Raw genomic sequence first — 23,317 nt, forward strand, 5'->3', positions numbered from 1 at the left:
AAACGTATGGGAGATCGATTCAAACTATAAACTTAGCTACCATAATAAAGCTACCAGCTGTCAAAACATAACAGTTAATTTCAAATAATTTAACTGAACGTAACTTTTGTGTGTTAAACACGATGTGGTTCATAGGGAAATATTGTATTAATCTCCCCATTGCACATGAATGTCATTAAAAAAAAATAATAATTTAACCTTTTTCATGAAGATAGGCTTAGTTCATGAAATACATTTCTGTATATTGTATATAATAGACAATAGCCTATATGAGGCAAATACCTGTTTTTATGTTTGTTTATGTAAAATTACGTCGGTTTTATTTTGACATTATGATTACAAAAATAAATCTTTGTTTATAACTACTACAATATAAAATTTCATTTTGTCCAAGGAGCTGTTTTTTCTTATATGCTCCTAAGGAAATTATAGCTCCATCATTGCTCAAAGTAAAAAAATACAATACTTCATGATGTTAGTTTTAATAAAAAAAATATAATTTAAAATAAATAAATAAATCAAGGGAATTCCTCTTTGTTTTTGCTGTATCGAAAACGTACCGAACCGAACCGTGACAAAAGTGTATCGTATCAAACCGAATTGTTAACTATATATATATATATATACAGTATATATATATATATATATATATATATATATATATATATATTATTCTAGTATTGCTTCAGTGTTTACGAGTGTAGGCTACTCTATGTTTGCAGATGAATTTGCATATAATATATCCAACTTAAATATATTATATGTATTTTATATATAGTGTAAATACTGTTAAAGTCAGATAAATATTTCCAACTTAATATTGCTGGGTGATAATATAGTTTATATTTTTCAATAATGTAGCAATTAAGCAGTTGAGATTTTCTACATATTGCTTAAAGTGAGTGTATTGTATGTTTATGTGTTTCTTCCCTTTTTAATCACTTTTCACTCAAAAAACTATTTCAAATTGGCTTTAATTAAATTTTAATGAAATATCTTATTTACATAAAGCAGTAAAGCATTGTCAATTAAATTTGAACTAGCTACTACTTCTTAAAGTAAAAACACAAACCCCTGCAGTGAAATTGGGCTGTTAAAACATCACCAGTGAATCCTCAAAGGGGACGGACCAAGTAACACCTCTGACACCTCTGGTGCCAAAAGCTGAATGTGAACTGCTAAATAGTCTGACGTCAATGTGAATACTGCCAACAAACATTCCCAATATAAAGAAACCTCAGTTAAGCCTGCGAACATTGAGCCACAATCACCAGAGTCTACAGACGCCTTGCTGCTTTTATTCCTGCTCAAATCCTGTGAAAACCGTTGAGCAATAAACAAGCTCTTATATGAACTTCACGGCAGAAGTAACCATGATGCATATATCAAGGGGATGCCTACACTGTGGGGGTAGATGAACAAGTTGGCTGGGAAATATAGGGAAAGGGTTCTGGAGAACACCTGTCAGCTGTTTAGCCCAGCAATGCCATAAGGCCAACCAATGGGATTGTACTAATCTCTCCTTGTCTTGCTTAAAGACAGTAGCAGATAGTCCCCAGGCAACCACCAGGTGCACAGATGTGGAGCTCCTTATATTTCGCTGGTTTTGAACACTTTCGAGGCTGTTTTGTCACTGTATTTTGCGTTAATTTCAGACTTTTTATGTCATGACCTTCTGAACCTCTAAAGTGGACCTTCTCTGACCAATTGTGTGTGTGTGTGTACAGTTGTATACCCTTTAAAAGCTGGTAAACAATTGCATTATTTGGCAAGACTGTGTTTTTGGCCTATTAGGGGTTGGCCAACACAGTGCAAGCGCATACACTGTAAAAAAATTATCGTGATTTTAACGGTAAAAGAACCTTTCCTTACTATATATGGTAAATTACTGTGATAGATCTAATTAAATTTTACTGTAAAATACCGTTAAATTGACAGTTTTTAAAGTGAAAATGAACAACTCATCGTATAATTTACAGTGAAAAACCATAAATTGACATTCCCACAATTCCCTGCGTGACACTTCACATTTGATGTATTTTTTGTATTTATTCTTTTTCTAATCAGTTATGTACATTAGGGTTTTATGTGACATTTAATGTTGTTAAATTAATGTTTATTTCATGTGTGTTATCATGATGGTGTTTAATGTTTGAGAGTATGACACTGTGCAGGTTCTTTATATTAATAATAAGTTTCTTGTGGAAGAGCTGCATTATGAGCTTCCATATATCATGTGGCTCATCACTGTTGTGATTAGTGTAATACAATGGCACAAAACAGATATTAAAGGGTTAGTTCACCCCAAAATGAAAATTCTGTCAGTATTTACTCACCCTCATGTTGTTCCAACCCCGTAAGACCTTCGTTCATCTTCGGAACACAAATTAAGATATTTAAGATATTAAGATCGCTCCTGCATACAGTCCATAGGCTTCTTGAGGGACTGGCTCTTGTTGTCCTCGAAAAGTCATTAAAGACATCGTTAAAATAGTCCAAGTGACTACAGGGGCTCAATCTTAAGTTTATCAAACGACGAGAACACTTTTGTGCGCAAAACAACAACAAAAATAACGACTTTATTTCAACTATTCACTTCCTTCTCCATAAGCCTGTAAGTCAGTTAACGTAGTGTGATTGCGTAGAGCTACGTCACACGTAGGCTCACTATTGGCCGACGCTGGTCATGTGTGTGTGATGCGTGTGACGTACAATAACAGAAGCTTACGCTATTAAACTAGTATCCTGACTCGTGCAGAGGGAGAAATAAACGAATAGTTGAAATAAAGTCGTTATTTTTGTTGTTTTTTTGCACACAAAAGTGTTCTCGTCGTTTGATAAACTTAAGATTGAGCCCCTGTAGTCACTTGGACTATTTTAACGATGTCTTTAATGACTTTTCGAGGACAGCAAGAGCCAGTCCCTCAAGAAGCCTATGGATTGTATGCAGGAGCGATCTTAATATCTTAAATATCTTAATTTGTGTTCCGAAGATGAACGAAGGTCTTACGGGGTTGAAACAACATGAGGGTGAGTAAATACTGACAGAATTTTCATTTTGGGGTGAACTAACCCTTTAATATTTCAATTGGTGGAAAATGTTAACATTTTATCAGATAATGAAATACGGTTTATTTCTGTAAATTTAAGTTAAGTCTGCAAAACCTTAATACCGTAAATTCTTGGTACCGTATTTTATACGGTAAAGTTCTGGCAACCAAAGCTGCCGGTATTTTACCATAAATTGAACATTTTTTTTTTACAGTGTACTGTTGAACTTAGTGTGGCGGTAACAAATCATTCAAGTAACAAAGTAACAAAGTTCAAGCAACAAATTCAAGTATTTGTTCATCTTCGGAACACAAATTAAGGTATTTTTAATGAAATCTAAGAGGTTGCTGTCCTTCCATTGACAGTCTACGCAACTACCACTTCGATGCTTCAAAAAGCTCCTAAAGATGTCATAATACTAATCCATGTGAATCGAACTACGCTATCTCAAGACCAATTCGTACGAGTGATTCAAAAGTGGCTAATTCGTACTAATTCATACGACCTCACTCGTAAGAATTTGTACGATTTGTCTAAACCCACGTGACGGTTATGTTTAGGGGCATGGTCAGGGGTAGGTCATTCGTACGAATTCATACGAATTGGCTAATACGTAAAATATGTACGATTTAGCAAACTCGTACTAATTCGTACGAGTGAGGTCGTACAAATTGTTATGAATTAGCCACCTCGTAAAATGCGTACGAATTCCCGTGAGATCGGTTTGGAGTCGAGCGGTTTAGTCGAAAGTTTCTGAAGAGAATCGATTGCTTCAAAAGATGAACAGATTTAGAGGGGGATGAAAGCACCTGGGAAGTATTTCACACATTTAATAAGAATTTGCTCTTTAATTTAAAAAAAGAAGCATGCTGAATTTGACTCAATTATGTAAATCACAGGTGAGTGACGTTTAATAGGACAAGTGTGCGAAGCAAATGGGTAAAAGAAAATGGGGTTGGAAACGGCAATCCCAGGAGGTCTCTAATAAGGGGGTAGAGGAGCGAGCGCAAGTTTGCCATGCACTGAGAAGCACGTGCTATAGTAAACTAGGGGCTAATCCAACCCCCGCTGCGTGGCTTCCCTAGAGGTCTAATACTATGCACTCAGTGAAACAAAGCCCCCTGCTCCCGGCAGCCCCTGCCAAGCCCTGCGACACCACCCCCGATGGCACACACCACATCTCTGACACCCTATCACTGAGTCCGCGAGACCAGTCGGTCTGTCACTCAATGTAATACCCTCATCAGAAATCCATCTCTCCTATGTGCAATTTCCCATACTCGCAGAAAACAATCTGGGTAATTATAAAACAATTAGAGATTACATGTTTGAAAACCTCGGCTACACGGCGATAATTTCCACAGTGACTAATAAACCCGTATGAGCAAGAGGTGGAGGGATGAAATATCATTTGGCGTGCGCAGAATTCAAAACTTCAGCCTTATTGAATTCAGGGCCACTGTGTTGTGTTGTGTGTTAATGCTCGTCGGTAGATATTCCCTGGACTCCCTCGGGCACTAATCTGTTTCCCTGTCATCTTGGTAAACTGTGTTATTCAGTTAAGAGGGCATAATTCTGTTTCTTGTACACGAGGCTGTTACACAGAGGACAAGGCGTACAGGCTACACTGTATCAAAGCGATTCCATGCCTGTATCGGCTTAGTGTGTTTAGGATGTATGAATACAAATGCGGCTGAAATACCCTGCTTGATCCCAGACATATGATGATTAGAAGCTGGATTTTCAAGGATTCAATCCCAGCCAGTCAGAGTCTAACACTAACAGTGTTTGTTTGGAGCTGTTCAGATGTCAAATTGTACTGGCATTTAAAACTACAGTACATATAAATATAAAAAATATGTATATGAAGAGTTCAGATGCAAAAGCCTCTAAATGCCATTTGAAATGTTCTTCTTTAATGATGATTTTTATCAAACTTGTATATTTAAGTTCACTTAAATAACAATTAATTATCATTGCCATTTAAGTGAAATCACTGAACTTAAATATACAAGCTTGATAAAAAATTATGATTCTAGAAGAACTCTTTATATACTTCCTTCCTTGTGTATACTTCCTGTTCCATCAGGAACCAACACAATGAATGATGTTCACTAAGTTTTTCAATTGGATTGGCGTTTATTCTCTTTAGCATGCGTGTGAAGTATTCTTCTCCATTCTCTGATCATTCGGATTCAATTTCAGGAGTGAAAAATATAAATGATTACTCATGTGCGTAATCTATTACGCATTTTATTGTCTTTAGAGACAGCATGTTGAAACGTTCAGGACGCCATTTTCACCCTCTTCTCTGAAAATGATGACGTACTGAAACGTAAATCATCCGGTACCGTGGGTTTTCCAGGAAATACGTGACTCGCTGGACCTCTGCTTCTCATCAATACTAGTACCATGTATTGTGCACATTATTTTTTGACAGACATCAATGTGGATTTGAAAAGATTATCATCTTAGTGAGGTTATTGATACCCATGAGTGATTTGTCAATGTTTTTACAATATTCCAACCGACCGCCAGCCTAAATTTTTGACGGACGTGATAGGCTAATGTGTGTGAGCAACACATAACTCACCCCAAGGCGTCACCTTTGACCATGCTTCAATATTTGACGCTTAGCTTCAATATATTAGCGTCAGTTAGATGACGCCGTAGGATCGCGTCATTTAGGCTAGATGACGCGGGTAGGTTTAGGTCTGGGGTAGGGGTAGGGATAGGGATAGGGTTACACGCGATCCTAGGGCGTCATCCAACTGACGGGCGCCTAAAGCGTCAGATATTGAAGCATGGTCAAATGCTTCCCAAGGCGTCAGTTAGGTGAAGCCTTGGGGGTGAGAATGGTATGTTTGATTTTTGGATTTATAAAATGTGCTGGTTTTGATGCACAAAGTTGTTTTTATTGCCTCTTATACCAAAAAAATCACTCCTCTTATATAAAAATATTTTATTTAAAGGGGTCATGAACTGGCTTTTTAAATGTTATTATATTGCTGTCTGAGGTCAACTTATAACGTTCGCTTGGTTTTTGCATTCAAAAACATCAAAATGAACAAGTAATAGGCTATTTTGTACCCTGGTTGTGAGCCTACCTAAAAAACAGTCGGTTTTTATGGGCGTGTCGCACTGAAGACTTGGAAGTAAACACCCACTGCTGCGAGTGGAGAACAGTTTTGCATATTATAATGAGTTTCACTCACCCGTCGGTGTACGTGGGGGAAAACGTCCTATGTTGTCAAATGGCAACCGGATTCGCCCATACATCTTCAACCCAGAGTCCTTGTGTTGCACAATATTCCTGTCAGATCCAATATAGACGGCACAGCACCGTTCTTTACTCTTAATCGGTCTGCAAATCCAGTCTTGTTGACAAAACAATCCTCAGTGAAATGAAGCGAACAGACGACGATTTTTTACCTCATCAGCTGGAACGTCATTAAAAATAAATTATCCATGCAGTCCTATTGGAATCCAAAGGAAGCTTATGCAGCGACTGTCTTGCACAACCAGGCACTGCACAATATTCTGTATTGCTCCGTAGCGATCCAGTTTGTCATGTACATGTGATACTTGTGTGTAATGCGCGAATCGGTGGGCGGGGCTAAACCTGCCGTGGTGAAGCAGGCGTTGATCATCTTCTGTGGGGGTGGTGTTTTATCCTCTTTGTCGTCATAGTTACCCACTTTTAAAAACGAATCGTTATTAGACGCTGTGTCAATAAAAGCTTTTATTGGACTAACAAGGACGTTTTCAGTTCTGAAACTTACAGGATATTCTTATAATATGATGACCTCTTAGATGTCAAAAGCTCAAGGAAAATTTTATTTCTCAGTTCATCACCCCTTTAAAACCAATGTACATACAGATTCTGCAGAACTTTTTCCATTACTATCCTTAAAGGCTGGTTCACACGGGACGATTTTAAAATTGTCGGCCGATTTTCCAAACCTGACCCTGATAGCAAACTGACATTGAATCAACGTGGAAACGACGTCTCTCATGACATTGAAACAACGTTGATTTTGCTCATCGAATTAACGTTGAACCAACGTCAGACGCGGCATTCTTCAAAGCTAAATGAAAATCGAAAATTGGTTTGCTTTCATAACGTTGAAACAACGCGTTGATTTCAAGTTGATTTTCCGTTAGTTTTGAAAGAATTTCATTCTTTCATATGAAAGAATCTCAATTTCATTTTACTTCTGTACTACGTCTGGGATCGCTCCATATCCTTAGGTTTCCAGAAACCATTTTTTTGTAGGACCAATCAGCGAATAGAGGGAGTGGCTAAGAAAGATGACGTTGATGTAAGCGCGTCAGTTTGAGTTCAGTAATGGCAGCGGAGAAAGACGTGAGAAAAGCTATTCGGTCCGTTGTTGGAAAAGAAACTGCCGAATATACAGAATTTAAAGCCGGATTGTTATCGTCTAACCTCTTGTTGCACAACTGAGGACCAAGTGAAGGAAGCAGAAAGTTTGGAAGTTTGTGCTGGGCAGTTCGTGCACGATGACCGTGACATTTTGGACGGACGGTTTAGCCTGGTGTTCGCGGTGTTCGGAAGCCCCGAGTCCTGGCTGCTAAACTATGGTTGAAGATCCGCGCAGGAGTCATGTCAGTCGCTCGAGCCCGTTCACATCCCAAAGCGCCATATAGGACGCTTTTGCAAAAGCGTAAATATCCAACGCACATGGCACCCTTTAACGTGAAATGAGACGCAGATATATTTGGGCAGAAGGCGCCCCCTAGTGGTCTAACCCTTACCCAACACCATACCTAAACTTAACCATTAACCGAAGCGTCTCATTAGACGTTAAAGGGTGCCATATGCGTTGGATATTTACGCTTTTGCAAAAGCGTCCTATATGGCGCTTTGGGATGAGAACGCGTTGGTCGCTCATATTCCCAACTGTAAATTTACTGATTCTTGTGATGAATAGAACATTTTGAGCCCTTGTGCACTCGTGCAGGAGGTTGGTGTGTCAGTTTTACATGTTGTAAATCATACAAATTGGTTGTGATTTAAAAAAAAATAATTGTCATAAATAAAAATGTGAAAAACCATACTTTGAAGATATTTGATTTTCAGTTTTAGGTGGCAATGGTTGATTTGTTTTACTAAAAAAAAATGCCACATAAAAATGTACAAACACATACTTTGAAGACCATAATTAAGGTAATTAAGAAACAATAAGACGTAATATGAAAAATTGTTGTTTATTACACATCTGCAGATAGAGACAGACTGATCATTCACTGTAGCTGCTACAGCATTTGCGGCAGATCAGAAACGACCACGGCGGCGTATTTGTAATGATTAGACACAGCTTCCACCATTGAATGAATATATCACTGTCCTTCGTGTCAAATATACATTTCGAATTAATAATTGTTCCTAGATTAACAAAACCTGCAGCTCTCGTTGACTGAAATCCTATTGTAAACATAATCCTCTGATCATTCGGACTTGTTGTTTCCAGCCATTTCGGCGCGTGACATACGTCACTCACGACACCCCGTTAGCGATTGGCTATGGCAGATCGTGAGTGACTTTGGGCAGATCCAATAGATTTGAACTTTAATAGTGAACCAAGGAAGGAAACGTTTTTCAATGGAGCAGTTCCAGACTCTATGTGGAAATGAAATGAACTAGAGTCTGGTTGAACCAGGCTACCCATTACTAGCATTATACGCTAAACAGTTTTTAGAGATAAAACTCTTTACATTCGATTATCATGCAAACAAAACTCAGAGAATGATTGACTATGTACCGATGTTTTATTAGACCAAAGGTTCATTGTTCGCCGGAGTTCTCCTTTAAGCAGATTTTAACTCGTATATCTGTTCATACATAGAGAGAGACCGAATTGTTGATTCCGATTAAAAATATTATTGAAATGATTAACAGTATGTGTTTTTTTATTATATATATATATATATATATATATATATATATATATGTATAATATCTTCACCATTTTATAAAAGCAATATGCTACATAGGGTTTTACACACAACCTAAACAGATTCCTTACCTGTGGTTAACTTACTCTTATCGCGATTTATATAAATTTAGTTCTTGGCCTGCCATTGCAGTAAAAGACGCATGACAGCTGCAATTTAATTTCATGTTCATGTTGGTTTTGACCTTTTTTTGCTTGTAGATTTACATTTCTATGCCTGTCACTGAGTGAATCTATTCAATGTGAATGGAGTGACGTTTGTGAAGGATGCATTGAATACAAGCCATACTTTAAGTGTGTAGTTTTCACTGCATCTCGAGGTGTATATAACAGAAAATACCTCCAGTTCTCTGCCTGTAATGTAATGCATTGACCTTTAGATATGAAATGCTTGAGTTAATATTTACTTTTATAAATTCAGTCAACTCTTTTTTTTTTTTTTTTTCCATGGTAAATTATGAGAACAGGTGAAGTTGTATCTCGCAATTGGAGGCCAGATTTCGTTTCACTAATTTGCTTCACTTGTAACGGCAGAAAGTCCCAGCACAGCGGCACAACAATTATATCCAGGTGCAAGAATTTGATTCAACAAATTCTAGGTGGATACATCCAGGTTTTTTCCCGGCATCCCTCCTGTTTTCTCTCTCCCATCGGAACAACCAGAACCAGATGCCCTTGGAAAAGGGGGGGAAAAATCCTGCCCACACGTGACGGAGGACCTTGACGAAAAAACTGAAGCTCTTCCAGTATGTCTTGAAAGTCATAAAGCATGTTGTTTATTATAATAATTAGAATGGCGGGAACCAGAGACTACTCCGGAAGATAATGGGACATGCTAATGAGTGTGGAAACGAGCCAATCAGAGGAGGATGAAGAGGTGGAGGGACTGTGATCTTTTGGCAGAGTGCACACTGGGAAAGCAATACGATCTGGTCTAGAGACTCAGTTGGCCTGTCATTGTGGGAGGGGGGCACGATTAGGGAGCTCGAGTCTTTTTCAGGAGGTGGTGGTGAAGGCAGAGGTTTCGCTTGAGGGCACAAATGTTACGCTAAACATCAAGTAGAGATCCAATTTTGACAACATTACCAACATTATGTGTTGTACAAACGTAAATGCAACACCCTTAATCAAATTCTGAATGTAATATTTGGTTCATCATTTGGTTCATAAGTGTCTCTTCAATTTGGATGGTCAGCTGATAAGTCTCAGCAGAATCGTATTCAGCAAGACAAAAGAAAAAAAAACTTGTTACAATTTGATGTATTCTGAGTTAATCCTTTCTTTTAGAAGTCGGAGCTAAATTAATATTAAGCTCAATACAAGTTTAGCTCAATCATAAGCATTTGCGGCATTTCCTTGGTCAAGGTTATAGTGAGGCCTGTATAGAGCAGAAGTGAATTTGTAGAAAATTTAAGAAATATAAAGCTTAAATGTGGCATTAAATCTTTAGTTGTGATGTTGTAAAGGCAAAAAAGTTGAAAATAACTTTATTTCGATAGTCCACTTTAGACATTTTACTACACTGTAAAAAATATTTTCAAGATTTGTTATCACAACATATTTTCTTTTGTCAAATTAACTTTATAATAATTTATTTAGTTGAGATAACTTATTATTTTGAGTTTCTGATGATTAAACGAATCTCCTTCATTGTATTAACTCACTTTTTCCAGTTCAATCAACTTGAAATTTTAAGGCAACCCAGGTTACTTACTTTTTTAAGTTAAACCAACAATATTTTTTTACAGTGTAGTAATCACAACATTTTTTCTTTTGTCAAATCAACTTAAATAATGTATTTAGTTCAGATAACATATAATTTTGAGTTTCTGATGATTAAATTATTCTCCTTCATTGTGTTAACTCACTTTTTCCAGTTCAATGAACTTAAAATTTCAAGGCAACCAGGTTACTTACTTTTTTAAGTTAAACCCTCAATATTTTGAGGAAAAAGTCTATAATAAACTATTAAAATTATGTGAAACCATAACTTTACAAATAAAAGGTTAGTAAATGGTTTATTTCTCGCTAATATCGTGTTATCATGCGCATTGGCGTCTTGTGGCTCTACTTTTGAAACAGTTAACTTTAATTTTCTTCTATTGTAAACGCCTCACTGAACCCCAGTTTTTTGAGACAATTAGGGTCAGGTAGAAATTAACATTATTTCACAAGTGCTGTCGACCTTGTCTTGTATTGAACCCATAATATTCCTTTAAATCAAATCAAGTAAACGGTGCTTTATACAGATTATTTCAAAGCAGGAAAGAACAGAATCAATGATGCAAATTGCATCAAATATGAGACAACTTCAAATTTATAAAGTATCACCATTCAGCTCAAGTCTGTTTAGTGTTGATTCAGTTCAGTTCAGTATAAAAGGAGTTCAGTATTTGGTTGCACTTTATTTTAACGTGTCCAATACACATTTATGTACTTATTATAGGCTTTGGTTTAGGGTTAGATGTAATTGTAATAACATGTAATGATGCATACTTTATAGTAATATATAGAGCAACTACATGTAATGTGTAACAAGGACACTGTAAAATAAAGTGTTGCCTACAGTATTTTATCCTATGCTTGCATTCTGCATTGCTTTCCACAGTTGAATAGACCTGCAACACAATTTTTGGGCTTCAACTCTCCAGTTGAGAACCACTGGTTTATACTGGGCCGTAGCTCTCCAGTCATGCCATGCTTAATTTAGAGCCCTGTTGCCCCTGCGGTCCTTCTGAAAATATGACAGGGGGTCCATAAATAACTCTATTTGCTGTCCCTAAAAACCATACTACCCCCTTCCATCCATGAAGTGCCCTATCAAAGCTTACTCAGGGCCAAGCAAAGGCTCGTAAATCTTTTCGAACCGAGATGGTGCCTTCATTTGCTGGCGTCGCAGTTAGTGGTTGTAACAGAGGATGTTGCTCATCCCTCGCTCTCTCTAAATGGTGGGAGACCCAGGTGGCAGAAGGGATGGGGAGGTTTGGATGCTGGTTTAATGAGGGTACCCTGGTAAACTGGGGCGGCAGGAGGGGTGCGGAGCCAGATTGCGACCTCACTGCCAAGAACTCTACGCCGTGTGTGTGTATGATTGTAGGAGACGGTCATGCTGTTGATGAGTAATTGATGTAAAATCACACTGGTAAACGTGAGAGAGTAATCCATAATTGCTTGGAATGTTTACAGATGTGCATTAATTACTCAAGCGTAATTAGCTTTTAGAGATAATTACTACTTTGGCAAGGCTTTAAAGTGTAATGTATTATTTAACAAAAATCATTGGAGATGTGTCATGATGAAGCTCGGTTATCAATGACAAGAAGCATCTCTATTCCGCGGACAGCTGATTGGATTTGCTGGAGTTGCGGGTCGGCAGAAGAACATGCTGAGAGTATAAATTGACTCTGGCCCATAGTAGAAACAGGGATAAAAGCCGTCCAGTCGTATAATACTAGATACCCTTCCTCGCCACAGGTGCTCCACTCTGGCCATGTTATTACAGCATGTGTGCCAGCATTCACTTCATATGATGTCAATACACCATTCAGCTTTAGATATTACTATGGAAAATCATCACACCAAAAGTCAACAGACCATAGACCTGTAACTAAAGGTCTATTTTCATCTATTTCCATTAATACGTCTCAGAAAACACACTGAAATTGAATTAAACTAATGGGAGTAGATGCAATCAAAACTTACAGTACAAGAATGTCTTGTATTTAAAATAATTAATAAAAAAAAAATTATTATTTCTAGGGCTGTCAAAAGGTTAATCGCGATTATTCGCATCCAAAATAAAAGTCTACATGTTAACATAATATATGTGGGTGCACTGTGTATAATTATTTTATATGTATAAATACACACACGTGCTTGTATATATTTAAGAAATATTTTTTTTAGATTGATTTTTTATTGTTTTTGCTTTTAAACACCTGAACATATACATTTCCATGTAACAGAAAAAAAACAGCCTCTCAGTATTTTACATTGCTATTCTATACCTCCTCTTTTCTTAGTCTTTTATTAACACATTTCCAAGTCTACCACATTTTAAGAATGATCTGAAAGATCCCCAAACTCCATCACAAATTTTAGATTTGAAGAGTTCAGATGCAAAAGCCTCTAAATGCCATTTGAAATTTCCTTCTTTAATGATGATTTTGATCAAACTTGTATATTTAAGTTCAGTAATTTCACTTAAATGGCAATGATAATTACCCATTAATAGTTATATAAGTGAAATTACCGAACTTAAATATACAAGTTTGATAAAAATCATCATTAAAGAAGAAAATTTCAAATGGCATTTAGAGGCTTTTGCATCTGAACTCTTCATTTGTCCCTTAAAATATAAGTCATCTTTTCCATTGACATGTTTGTGACCATTTCTTTTAGCAAACGTCTTATACTTGGTGCACAAATACTCTTCCAATTTAAAGAAATAAGCCGTTTTGCTTGAAGAATGCAAATATTTATAAATTTAAGAAATATTTTCATGTATATAGATTTATATAGAATTTATATTATATATAAATATAAAGATTTTATAATATATATATAAATATTTTTTCCTAAATATGCAGTGTAATATGTAAACACAAACTTTTATTTTGGATGCGATTAATCTTTTGACAGCCCTAATTATTTCCTATATTTCCTATCAGTTATCAAATATCAGGGTCATTTTTTATTATAATATCTTCAGTGCTGTTTAAAAATCTTGGTAAGAAGCTCAAACATGTACTTATTATTTATCATTTTGTCACCACAAAGTTTCCATACTACCACTACAGAAAATATAATGTTGGATTTAAGTTATCATGCCACGCTTTTAAAAAGATTTAATACAAATACAGAGGTTAAGTTTGTTTCATTATTTTATTTCAATAATTGTACATTTCATATCATATTGAATTACTTTGCCAATAAAATTCAGAAAAAATCTGGATGAAACTCATAAAGTGCTAATAAAAAGACTGTTGCAATAATCAACTCCCATTATGAATATTACAACATCTCTCATGTACCTATATGTTTGACAAATTGTATCTTTATAAAATGAGTCCAAATTGCATGTCGATGTGCTTGTATAATTATATAAAGGTATAAAAATGCAGATAGGTTAACATAGGGAGTCTTGTGTAATCTCATTCCCACACAAACCGCCACAGGGTTCCTGTCTGTTGGTTGGCCACGGCACGGTCTCTGGCTTTCATTTGATTTAGAGAGATGAGCTGCTCACCTCGAGAATGTCTTTATGTTTGAGACCGACTCCGTGTCTGCAGCGCTTTCAGAAATATTGACTGACGGGTCACTGATATTGTGTTTCACGTTTGACGGTGAGAATTGAGTCAACTGATTAAAATCAAATGAAATAAACAATAACCAGAATACACATAAACATGCTACATTATGTGCTTTATGAAAAGCCACTGTGAAATCGTGTAGCATTATTTATGGGGTAGTGACATCACAGCATGTCATTGAGGAATGCGTTGGCAGTCCAGACGTTGTGTCTACAGCAGACATGCAGCGAGGGAATGAGGCTGGTGTCCTCCATGACTTTAGGTCAAACTCCTTGGTCGTATTTTACAAATTGAATGCTATATATTGCTATTGAGGTACATGATCCTGTGAACTTTCCTCCAGAAATATATTGGCAGAGCAGGATTCATTTGATTAAAATGGATTAATGCTGTTTCAGATGCAGCTTCAAATGTCTTTAAACGATATCAGACGATGAATAAGGGTCTTATCATGCGAAACGATCGGTTATTTCAAAACTTATTCCAAAAATGTAATTTTTCTTTTCTGCTCTATTCTGTGAGGCGCGTTTGCAACGTCACGTATTACGTAATTACGTTCAAAAGGTCGACGTAGCCGAAAGTACAGAGTCAGTGTTTACAAGTTGAACGCATAGGTTGAACGTGCAAACTAGCTCAAACACCGTTTACAAAAAAAGGAATTAAAAGGAAAAACAACGATGTCGGGCGATTTTGATTCTGTACTTCCGGCTACGTCGCCCGTGACCTTTTGAACGTAATTACGTAATACGTGACGTTACAAACGCGCCTCAGAGAATATAGCAAGGCTAGCATTTGTCCTTAGAAAAGTTACATTTTTGGAATAAGTTTTGAAATAACCGATCGTTTTGCATGATAAGACCCTTATTCATCGTCTGGTGTCGTTTAAAGACATTTGAAGCTGCATCTGAAACAGTTATTAACCGTCTTTTGATACTTGAACCATCCGGTTCCCATTGAAGTCCATTATATGGAGAAAAATCCTGGAATGTTTTCATCAAAAACCTAAATTTCTTTTCGACTGAGGAAAGAAAGACATGGACATCTTGGATGACATGGGGGTGAGTAAATTATCAGCAAAAGTTTTTTCAAAAGTGAACTAATCCTTTAAGCGTCGGTTAGATGACGTTATCGGATCCTAACCCTACCCCAGACCTAAAACTATCCCTTAACCACCTAACCGACGTTAAAGGTAAAGTGTCAGTTGGATGACGCCCCAGGATCGTCAGGTAACCGACGTTTAAGGGTACCCTAAAAAGGCGGATGTTGATGTATGGTCAAAAGACGTCCCAAGACGTCAGTTATATGACTTCTTGGGATGAGACTGTGTTAAACAGTCTCATCTCAAGACGTCATGCAACTGACGCTTTTGACCATACGTCAACATCCGCCTTTTTAGGGTACCCTTAAACGTCGGTTACCTGACGATCCTGGGGCGTCATCCAACTGACGCTTTACCTTGAACGTCAGTTAGGTGATGGGGTAGGGCTAGGATTCGATGACGTCATCTAACCGACGTTTAAGGGTACCCTAAAACGGCGGAAGTTGACGTATGGTCAAAAGCGTCAGTTATATGTCGTCTTGGGATGAGACTGCGCTGACCGAAATGATGGATTCAAAATGTAATTAAAAAACCCAATGGCTGGGTTTGTCCATATTTGACCCAAAGTTGGGTTAAAACAAACCCAGCAATTTTTAGAACGACCCAATTTGGAATGAATCCTAATTGTAATGAATAGCTACTACATGAAAGAATACTTGGGAACACTTTGTTTTACAGTGTACTTGTTACATGTGTTACATGTGCTTATACCATAGTAATAACAGTAAATAATGCATAATTACATGCAATTAACCCTCAACCAAATCCTAATCATACCCAAACCCTCTAGTAAGTACATGAAGTTAATTATTATTACTCGGTACTTAAATGCATAATAACACTGTAACACGGACACCTACCGAATACCCTCGGAAAGTTGTTTTCTTCTGTTTGATTACTTTCGAATGGTTTAGGTGTACTTCAGCTTTTCTGATTGAAGGTGTACGTTAGTTCAGTGTCAGTCAATCACAAGGCGTTGATATTCATTCAGGTAGATTCAGAAGAAAATTCGGAGAAATGATTGCGTTCCATTGATTGTTTGTCCTGATTGCTTCTAAATGATGTATACATTCACACATTTAGTCATTTTTACTGAATCATGGCACCGCTTTAAAGTCTGCACGCAAAGGATGTTGTGATTGACTTTGGTGTTGTGATGTATTTAAGAGCAAAACAGCTTGTAGAAAATGAAAAGGAAAACTAGGATGTGACTTGATTTTATACATGGTTGTTGACTGGATTGTGAAAAGTGAGTGTTATATACAGTATCAAGTAGGAAAGAGGAGTATCACAGGAGGAGCAAGTTATGAGATTTTGACTAAATATTACAGTCTTGCTCTGACTTTAAAGTGAACTGCAAATCAAAAATGACCCTATTTAATGTCCTCACGTGTTATTGGAGTGATTCACTGTGATTCATCAGTGCACACTATTGCACACTACCTTTCATTTTGTAATATTTAATCATAATAGTAATTGCTCCACCTCTGAAATGACTTTCCTTTTTGATGACACTCACTTTTCTCAATCCAATCAATATCAAGAAGCTTATTTGCATTTTCCTCCTGTTTCCAAATGCTGGGTTGTTTTAACCCAACTTTGGGTCAAATATGGACAAACCCAAACATTGGGTTAAAAATGTCATTAAAAAATGTAACCCAATGGCTGGGTTTGTCCATATTTGACCCAAAGTTGGGTTAAAACAACCCAGCAATTTTTAGAGTACAGTCCAACGGATTGTCGTTTGACTTTATACAAAACCAAACCAAACAAAAAACTAAATGAATAGCACAAAGTCATTGCAGATTGTCAAAGTTTACATAGTAGAATGTCTGACTGCTGGCTGTCCGATGCATTTCCTTCCAGTGAACCGATCCAACCGGAGCAAAGACAATAGTCACGTGACCTAGTCGCCCTGCAGTGGTTATGAAAGAAGCTTGGCTTTCTCCACTGCCTGTTGGAAAGATTCCTGGACCTTGTAGCTGCCAAGGTCTTGAGATTATCATGAGTATGCTCCCAGTTTACAGAGAATAAATTAAAGGATGAAAAAGTTAGAAGTTTTTGAAAATGTACATATGGTTGCCTTGGTGTTGGATACTCCAGATCGGTCCCTTGGACGCATCTGAATCTTGAGATGTCGGAGGCGAATGATGGACTTGAATTAAACAGGGAATCCTGTTGTCAAACGTGATGGACACGCTTGTTGTTTTTTGTTCAAAGATAGATGCGGAGAGAGACCAGTCAACCAACACCCCCAAGAATTTGTGTTGTTTTTTTTTTCTTCTTTTCTTTATTTCCTCATAAGCCATATAAATAAAATATATGTTTATATATGAAATATAATAATTATATATTTAAATAATATATAACAAAGTAAATAAAATATATGCTCAGTTGGACAGAGACAAGGAAGTTTGTAGTTTTAAGTGTTAAATAACGCCTCTTTGAGAGGCACAAAGACAAAAAAAAAGTCTGCTTTTCCAATGCAGGTGTTAAAATCAATTAGTAATTAATTAGAGCAAAGAAAAGAAGCGTAATAAATGGCAGCCACCTGGACCAAGCCAAGGTATTTGGGCTGATAATTATCAATCACGAGAAGGTAGCTGACTCCAAACGACTAAGCTCGCACAAATGCTGTTATCTGCATAACTGTAGTCGCATCTGGCATGAAGGATCATCTTTCCTGCTGAACACAATACATGCGTCTTTTCTGGTTCATGGATGTGTTTCTGTTAACATAACACCACAGTTAGTTAAAGGAAATATTTGATGATGTTATAATTCCTCATGGAATCGTATAAAAGCACTGATGTGTAGTGGTTGCATTTAGACGGGGGAAATAAAATGAATACATGAACATAAAATTTTATGTTGTGTTTGGTGAATGTCAACTGCATGTTGACGCCAGCGACTAGATTATAAGCCAGAAGCACAGTTCTGAATCAAACCAAGATTTTTTACTCAGGATTATAAAATCCCATTCCATAAGTTATATATATATATATATATAACAAATAAGGGCTGTCAAACGATTAATCGCGATTAATCGCATCCAAAATAAAAGTATGTGTTTACATAATATGTGTGGGTGCACTCTGTAGTATAATTATTTTGTATATATATAAATAAACACACATGCATGTATATTTACGAAGAAAATATTATTTATATATAAAATATTTATATATTATATAAATTATATATAAATCTATATACAGTGAACATATTTCAAGTCAAGTCAAGTCAAGTCATATATTTATTTCTTAAATATATTAATATATTTATATATAGATAAAATAATTATACACAGTGCACCCATATATGTTATGTAAACAGAAACTTTTATTTTGGATGCGATTAATCGCATGACAGAATCATATATATATATATATAAACATGGCAGGTCAGCCATCAGCATAAACCAGAAAAAAAAACAGGACTTGTTAATATGGCCCCCGTGTAATGCAGACTATGAATTGTGAAATTCCAACCCTTGCTATGTCAAATTATAGGGAAGTGTTGTGGCATGTGCAGCAAGCTGAAATAAAACATCTCCATCCAGTTCGTCCTCGAGGTCTAGAACATGAGGAAAACATACAGCAGAAGAACATGAACACTTGGGACACACAACTGAACTAAAGCTTGAACTCAGGAATGGGTTCATAGCACTTACATGTAGATTGCCAAAACAATGTTTCCTCTTTGGCTGGAAGGAGTTGGTATATTATGAAAACTTTTATATTACAACACTTTGAAGACAATAGTTAAAGTATGTCAGCATGTCTTAAGAACACAGTGCCAAAATGGTTTATTGGGATTTTTGACTTACCTTATTTGCCTTCTTTACTTAATCAGTGGTTACTCTGATATATGAGTTCACCAAAGGAACAGATGACTACATTTTTTAGGATTTATTTTTTGGAGTGTAAGTCACTGATGTTGATTTTAATATGTGTTCTGCACTGAAGTTATTCTTCCTAGAGCATAAACTTGAATAATTGTAGTTCTTTTAAAGCCAAGGCTTTTCTAAAGCCAAATTTTGCTCTGTCAAAGGCAACTTTTGAGGCTAAAACAAGTTAGTAGTTGAATAGAAAATTTGAATTATTTGCCAGGACATAGAGTAAAATAGGAAGTTTTTTTAAATTTTGAGATATACCATTTACCATCTGCTTTTGGAAATGTTTTATGATCGTACTATGATCAACAAATCTTAATGCGGCAGCCACCAAACGCTATCATCAGCATATCTCATCAATGCTCAGGCTATTATATTCCAGTCACCTCTAGGTCATGACAATAAAGGGTTGAACACTTCATTTCTGACCTTTCCGTACCATTCATCAAGTATTCTCTCAGATAGTTTGATATTACTATTTGTGAAGTGCATTTCAATAGAAACATTTCCCCTCTAAAATGAGCTTCTTCCAGTTATCTTTATTCCAAGGTGTGTTTGATGTTCTTAACAACTGTTTCCAAGATGCAAACATATCGTTGTATCTAATTACAAAGAGCCCAAACTTCCGTTCTCTGGTTCAATGCACAATATTAATGAGGTCAATGATTATGTTAATTGGGGAGCATTCTACAGCATGTTTTAATTAGTTCTCTGTATTCTGATTTAATGAAGAGCCCGAAAACTTCACTGGATGCTTGAAATGCATACAGCTCTCAGCTTACGCTTTTTTTTAAAAGGACATTTAAAGAACTTTCCACTCTGTAAAGACTTTATATAAAACATAAAAAAAATATTTTACTGGGTTTTTTTGTTTTGTTTATTTTTTTAGTAAAAATTAAACAAATATGCCTATCCACACTTCTCCCAAGATTTACATCTTGCACTTTACGAGTATGATATATCTGATATAAAAAATTGAAAAAACATGTTTGCTCACATGTGCAGAGGAAATTTTCCTGGATGTCATGTTGTAGGTCTGACCGTCTAGTTTTTTAATTGGAGTACACTCTCGTTTTCTGCTTCTAATGTCTGACATGAAATGCAAAAAAGACCCAATATTAAGCTATTTTATAAGTGCATTACGTTTACAAATTACTTCTTTAATGAATAACCTTCCAAGACTCCATTTGAAGGGCCATTATCTGAGTGTTCCAATCTATTGCTTCACCTCCAGACTTTAACATTTATTATACTGATGAGATGCAATTAAAAGAGCAGATGTCCACAAGCTGCTCTCATCTGAGACGAGTAAATAAAATACCAATCCACACAATAACATTACCCACGAAAAGACTTTGCTTGGCGTCACGACATGTAAGCTCGGAAAACACCTGATTTGGCTAGACTACTGGTTTTATTCTTTATTATTTCTATAATATTAATATGTAATTTCTTTAGTATTTGTATACCTTATATGACAAAATGTTTGAGATTGGAAACAAATGTTTTGCAGATTGACTAATATGCTTTGTTTTTATTAAATGCATTGATTTTTATGGACTTCCTGTTTTGTTATTTTTCCCCTAGATACTGAGACAGAGTGTGAATATCCCTGAAGAAGTCCAGCTCTGTCCCAAACAACTAATTGGAATGACCCCATTTAGCAACGTGTCAAGGGAACACGACAACATAGACAATGTCAGCGCCTCCACAAATCTTCTGTGGTCCAAACTTAATAGCGTGTCATGGAGTCCACAACTAATACTGGAGGGGTCACAAAAACCCTTATGACTCATGTTAGTTGACGGCTCGTTCTTTTAGCAGTGTGAATCCAAGCTGTGGGCAGAGTGAAAAAAAACCCAGTATGGAGTGTGCAAATGGCCATACTCAATAAACATTTGACTAGGTTCACTAGACTTCTCCAAAGTCCTGTTGGATCCCTTAGAGGTAGACCTAGAATTTAAGTTACTCAGGAACATTTTATCTTGTTACATGTGTAAATTTAGACTGATTAAAATAAGTGTTTAACACAAATAAGTGATTAAAATAAGCATTAAATAACTCAAAATATTAAAATATAAAATAAATTACTATGTAATCACAAGTGCAATTACACAGTGAAACGATCAATGTAAAAAGTGTTAAGGAAGACTAAAATAATTACTTTTTTTTGTTTTTTAATTGACTGTTTAAAAACAAGTGTGTGTATCAGGCTGTATTACGGTAAAATATGAGTATGCCCCCCTGACCTATCAAAACAAGAAAAATGACCTATATTTGCATGTCTTTGCACTACCAATACTGCTTTCTTTACAAAGCAATGATAAATACTCTGAAAATAATCATCCATCTCAATGCAGAATAACAGTCACCCTCCACAGACTCTCTGGCGCACTCTTGTCAATTTGCGCTCTGCGTTCAACGTTAAATGTCTTTTTTTTCTCTCTCTCATCCTGCGCTCATTTCTACGTGTTCACCCGAACAAGACAGCGCTGAAGTCAGAGAGAGGTCAAGCGCATATGAATGAGAGGAGAAAACTGTCAGCTACTTTTACATTACAGAGAAAGAACAGCGATGCATTCATCTCTGTGCAACAATAACAGAAAGTTAATCGGTTAATTTTAGAATCTGGTTACGGAAAACACACTGGAGAGTCTTAAAAACAGACAACCAACAGATATTTAGGACTGCACACGTCCAGTTTAAGGTTAATAGTTACGTAAAGCTCGCATTGACTGTTATGTAACTTGTTGGAATACATTGTCATTTTTCCTTCTTAAGCGAGACGCTTATGAAAATATACGATCGAGCGAATGTTCAGTTCTTGAAGAAATGGACAGTAAAGAGATTTGTGTTTAACGTTTGAATGTCAAAAAGCTTCGACTTATGTATTTGACGTTTGCGTTGTGCGTTTAGGCTGCTTGTCAAAATTAGACAAAACTCGCACAAGTCTTCGCTCAAATTAAACGGGAATTTCATTTTCTGTTAAACTAGATGTTGGCTTCGAAAGAGAAGCTTATTATTAAAATATGCTGTTCTTTGAGAGAGTTTGGGAAATATATTTTACAGAAACCCTAACGGCTTTCAATCATGATTTATAATTAATAGCCTATATTTATGTTTTAAAAATGTAAATATCAGATATTTGTATTGTTCATAAAATCATAAAATATGTATTCTTTATGACAATTCATGACTATAGTCATAATCTGTTGTATTAGGTCAAGATCGTTGACATTTTCATAAACTAATTTTAGTGTTTTGATCGAAAACAATATGAAATGAATTTACGGCTATGCGTGTTTACTGTCATCTGTACGCATTTCATGGGATGTTATTGTGCATGGCCTATTATATGTGTAAAATTCACCTGAATGGATTTTTGTATTTTTTTTTATTTTAATATGTTTCCTTAAATTTAGTTTGAATGCTGGGGGTACTAACTAACAAAAACAAGCACGGATATTTTAGTTAACAGTCATATCCATCAAATTTATCTAACGTAGCCACATTGTAATGGCGTTTGTCCATGGATATGATTGTTGTGCTTTTATTTTTCTGGGGGAAAATAGGAGTAATGAGGATAACAGGCAAGCGAAACGACTTCCTTCAAAAATGTGCATTCCGTTGTACGGATCAATACATAACACTTTCTACTGCTACTCTAACGGTGCATGAATGAAAATGTACCAGAACGTTTGAATAGATAGAGTGTTAAATAGAGTCGAACAATTCATTTTATTACCATCATTCACATATCTCAAAACCTAATAACCCGTGGAAGGAGAATATGAGCATATTTCGAAAAAAATCACCTCCGACATAATGTCTTTCGTATTCGCCCCTACTGTTTGATGTGCCAATATGTTTATATTTTCCCGAAGTCAGTATCTCCTCCTGTCGGTGGGCTATTTCTCACGCGCATGCACGCGCACGGCAGTCTACTCTCGCGCCTGCATTTGTGCACACCCCCCAAGAGGAACAT

Source organism: Pimephales promelas, chromosome 22, assembly GCF_988280905.1.
Source record: "Pimephales promelas chromosome 22, fPimPro1.hap1.1, whole genome shotgun sequence".
Lineage (NCBI taxonomy): Eukaryota > Metazoa > Chordata > Actinopteri > Cypriniformes > Leuciscidae > Pimephales > Pimephales promelas.